This window comes from Myotis davidii, unplaced genomic scaffold, assembly GCF_000327345.1.
Source record: "Myotis davidii unplaced genomic scaffold, ASM32734v1 scaffold142, whole genome shotgun sequence".
Lineage (NCBI taxonomy): Eukaryota > Metazoa > Chordata > Mammalia > Chiroptera > Vespertilionidae > Myotis > Myotis davidii.
The window spans coordinates 3,603,420-3,608,402 of NW_006294400.1; the positions used below are offsets into that span (position 1 = coordinate 3,603,420).

At 39.0% G+C, this 4,983-nt stretch overlaps 1 long non-coding RNA gene across 1 annotated transcript in view; it reads right to left on the minus strand.

The window, feature by feature from the left end:
* Positions 1-4,237: 4,237 nt before the first annotated feature.
* The window catches only part of LOC102769331, a 47,450-nt gene continuing 46,704 nt past the window's right edge, over positions 4,238-4,983 (minus strand). Inside the window, exon 3 of the long non-coding RNA XR_435918.2 lies at positions 4,238-4,262. This is a non-coding gene — a long non-coding RNA (uncharacterized LOC102769331). The remainder of the gene's footprint in view (positions 4,263-4,983) is intronic.

Consider the following 4,983-nt stretch of genomic DNA (forward strand, 5'->3'; position numbering starts at 1 on the left):
TAGTATAAACATTTATGTTTGTTTAACTAATACTTATAATTGCAAGACAAAATAAATTCCACAAAGCTTATCAAACACAATGGAAATGGATTTGGTTTTCTAGAAGCTGGAAAGTTCGGAATCAGTTTTGTATGTAGTATAGGCTTAGTTTACCCTGCTCTGTCACCTGAATTTCCAGTACTATCAGTGAACGTGCTAATTTCTCTTTGTCCTCTTATGAATAGCCTTCATTTGGGAGGAGGAAAAGGTAAATTCTTGAGTTATGCTTCTTTTTTAAAAAAAATATATTTTATTGATGTTTTCCAGAGAGGAAGGGAGAGGGATAGAGAATTAGAAACAATCGATGAGAGAGAAACATGAGAGAGAAACATCGACCAGCTGCCTCCTGCACACCTCCCACTGGGGATGTGCCCGCAACCAAGGTACATGCCCTTGACCGGAATCAAACCTGGGGACCCCCCAGTCCACAGGCTGACGCTCTATCCACTGAGCCAAACCGGCCAGGGCTATGCTTCTTTCTTAAAATCATTGTTGAAAACTAGAAAGGATGTTAAGATGCTCTGTAATATTTCAGACAGAACTATACATATACATAAAATATGCCAGATAATTGAGAACTCAGATATTGAGTGTTCTCTCTGCTCCAGCCCCCTTTCTGTGCTCCAGGGATACACAAGTCTACGTCCAGCCTTCATGTATTAACTGTGTATTGGAAAATCTTTTCTTATCTGGAATTATTTGAAAAAACACTTTTAAACCTCTAATTTAGCACGTAGTACCTAAACTTATTCTCCTTTTCTGCACTTAGTAGCAATTGAAAACAAATCATGCCCATCTTCTAGGAAAGGCTCTTGTTATTTTCATAAGATTATTGTTGGATGATTCTTCTTTCTGGGCCAACTAATTCTAATTCATTTAACGTTTCTGCATAGACTTTCTAGCTAGATATGTGACTTATAGAATTCTCCATTCCATGAGAATAAAGAAATATTTAATCATCTATAATAATAAAAGCATAATATGCTAATTAGACCGGGCAACCAAATGACCTTCTCAATGACTTTCTGGACGAATCTGGGGCATGAATTTTGTGCATTGGGCCTCTAGTTTTATATATCAGTACAGAATGGAAGTCGCCTAAAAAGATTGCTTTTCTTTTAAAAGTTGTACTTAGGTAATGTGCTTAATATTCTCAATAATGCTCATATTATTTTTGTGAAGTTAGTAGTGTTTTGTTCTTTCTCTTGGAAGAAATACATGAAAATCTGATATTATAATAATAAATGGACAGAAATAAAAATTATTATTTTGATTTGAACCAGTCTTGGGGTTCAAATGAGCATGGTCCGCCCTACTGAGTGATGGGGAATCTCAAGACTAAAATGGTCTGTATGTGTTGTGTTAAATTGGTTGTGGTTGATATTGTAAATTCCTTGGCTTCTGACTGGGAAGGAATGACATCTCCTATTTTAATACTTAATGACTTTTGCACTTAAGATTGAGAACAATAGGGATTTCTTTGTGGTGAATCTTGGCCATTTAGAGGTCCCAATGGCTTCCCCAGTCCTCCCCAATTCCTGATAGGGAAAAACCTGTTCATTCATACTTGCTTTGGATGAGAAAATACCATTGTTGCTGATTTCCCATTGTGCCTGACAGTGGTGGTAGACAGTAACTTTGGGACAACAGGTGGGATGTGTTGGAACTAGATGAGGAAGGACTTTGTCCAATTCAAATGGCCTCTTTTAAAACACCTTTTCTTGTGATAAAACAAATAGGTAGCCATGTTTAGAATATGGGCAGCTGCTCACACTCTGCCTGCCTTCCTATGATTCCTGGACTTCCTGAGTCCAATGTTAGGGCACAGGTTCAGGCTAAGTTCATTTCTACAAGAAGCATCTCTGTACCCTGCCTATTAGCATAAGCTAGGGACAAGGGCAGTCAAAGGTCAAGAGAAGTTCAAAACAGCATAACCTTTCTGTGCTTCTGTTTCCAAATAACCCCAGTCTGCCCTGCTCCCCGAGTTTTTTCCTCAGCCATCATGTTTACTGTGTAGTTGTAAAACCCAAGAGAACAAGGACTGACTTGATACAAGGGAAGTTAGAGAATAGAAGTCATTGTTGCTTAAAACAGGAGAAATAATTGATTTATGTTTGGGGGCCAATTAGGCTATAAAACAGGAACAGTAAAGGGATCTGTGACTTAAGGACTGCTACTTACTCTGATTTCTGCCCCACAGACAAGGGGCTCCCCAATAAAGGCTGTTAGCTTTCTAGGCTAAATTATTAATTCCTTTCATGCCTCTCAGGGATTGTAAACAGCACATAATACAGGAAAACAATTGATACTGTTCAGTCATTGGCCAGAGAGAAGGTCAAAGGGTAAATAGTTGGATTAGCAACAGCTGTTCTTCCTCCAAAGTCAAACTTTTGTCCCTTATTATCTATTTCAGCAAAGTCATTTCTGAGTTTTTGGCCTGTAAATAGTTAAATCCACTTCTCTACTTATAAAATAATTCTACAAGCAATTAGAGAGTAAACATTGACCAAAATTGAAAATACTCATTTTAATTCAGTTTTCAATGTTGAAAATGAGTATTCTTTTTGGTATGTGCTTACTGTATTGTTCGATGTTCAAAGGGTATTATCCCAAGGAAAGGAACTACTTGAAGTTAGAGTAGGTGCTTTTTAGCTCTTACCAACTGCTTAAAGATCTTGGTATAGCCCTAGCCAGTTTGGTTCAGTGGATAGAGTGTCAGTCTGCAGACTGAAGGGTCCCAGGTTCGATTTCAGTCAAGGGCACATGTGCCCGGGTTGCGGGTTCAGTTGTGCAGGAGGCAGCCAATCAATGATTCTCTCTCATTAGTGATGTTTGTATCTATCTCTCCCTCTTCCTTCCTCTCTGAAATCAATAAAAATATATATTTTTTAAAAAGATATTGGGCCCTAACCGGTTTGGCTCAGTGGATAGAGCGTTGGCCTGTGGACTGAAGGGTCCCAGGTTCGATTCTGGTCAAGGGCATGTACCTTGGTTGTGGGCACATCCCCAGTGGGGAGTGTGCAGGAGGCAGCTGATCGATGTTTCTGGCTCTCTATCCCTCTCCCTTCCTCTCTGTAAAAAATCAATAAAATATATTTTAAAAAAAGAAGAAACTTGAAAGTTAATGTTTGCCCTCTCTTGCCATACTAATAGCCACCAAACAGGTATCCATGGGTAATGGTAGGATGAACAGGCAAGAGATTGCTTCTGTGGCTCAGGTTAAGGATTTATCCATTTACCAGATAGATTCTTTCCTGAAAAAAATGAAGATAAGTTCATAAATCTCCCTTGTTTTCCCCTTATGTCACCTTTCCTCCACAACATTCTGTTAGTGATTTAGGGATTTTGCATTCATAACTGTTCCAGGAGCCTGCTTCTTCAGCTGAATCTGCTAGGTCACTGCTAGATCAGGTCTCCTGAAATCTGACCGTTTGTTGGGAAGATCTAACACTGGGCCTGGATTTCTGATAAGGATTCTTTTGAACAGGGTGGGAGTGGCGTGAGATCCAGAGCTTAGGCTGAGCTCTCATCCCCTTGACCTCTGCCCCTGTTTCAGAGTTTATACTGACTTGGTAGGGACTCCCTATGGAGCCAAGAGTTTAGGACTTGTTTACAATTGATGAAAAGATAGTTGCATTCAAAAGCTGTTGTTGGGACCTTGGATAGTCAAGGATCTCTGCCATTATCTCTGGTGGGTGCAGGGAATGAACATCTGGGTCTGGAAATTTATAATGGATGACTAACAAGGAATGAGAAGAAACTCTGACACTGCAGAGGTTGCTGAAATTGTTCTTCCTAAGGGAGCAGTACTGCAGTTATATTTTTGAGTGCAGAGAAAGATTTCTATAAACCTATGTTTTATTTCATTTAAAAAGGTTGAAAATGCTTGTTTAAATTCAATATAACAAAGGGAGATGTGTGGGAATTCTTCTCTTCCTTTTTTGATGTCTCACCAAAGAGAAAATTTGTTATTAGATAAATGTATCAAGTCGTGGAGGGACCCCTAGATTATTACAGCCACCCTCTTCAAAGTTATGCATAGTTTTACAAATTAGCATTTTTTTCTTAAAAAATTTTGTGGTGTGCTGTATGTGTGCTGAGAAGAGTATAGCAACTCAGTCCTAAATGAGACCTCATATGCTTTTTCTGAGCACACTTTGGTCACTTAGCTTCTGTTACATACCTTTTTTTTTTTTTGGTGTCCAATGTTTGTAGACATGAATCTGGAAAAAAAGAAGATAAGTATCTTTTTTCTGTGAACCAAAAGTGAACAAATACATCTTCTGTTGGTATGAACAGGAAAAAATAAGCATCTATAATAATAAAAGCATACTACGCTAATTAGACTGGACATCCTTCCAGATAACCTTCTGGACTAAGCTGGGCTGCGAAGCTAGGCTGCAAGGGATGCCTAGGTCCCGGGTGCCAGAGGGAAGCCAGTGCCAGCAGCGGGGGTGGGAGGGGGAGCGGGGAGAGAAGGCCTACTCTTGCATGAATTTCGTGCATAGGTCCTTTAAAATTGGTATATATTGTGAAGTGATCACCAAATAATTTTAGTTATCATCCATTATCTTACATAGTTACAGATTGTTTTGGTGATGAGTACTTTTAATATACAACCTTCAAATATATATGACAGTATTATTAACTATAATCATTACAATATATATCTCCTTGGCTTATTCATTTTATAACTGGAAGTTTGTATGTTCATATCTTTTGACCTACTTCAGCCATCCCCCCAGCCCCTACCTCTAGTAACCATAATCTGTACTCCATATCTATGAGTTCTCTCTCTCTCTCTGATTTCTCATATCAGTGAGCTCAGAAGGTGTTTATGAAAAACAAACAAACAAATACCTGGGTAAATCTCCATGTAAACCTGGTCATCTAGAGGGAAAGTGGCACAATATAAGAGGAGTTGGTGGGTGCAGAGGCAACCAG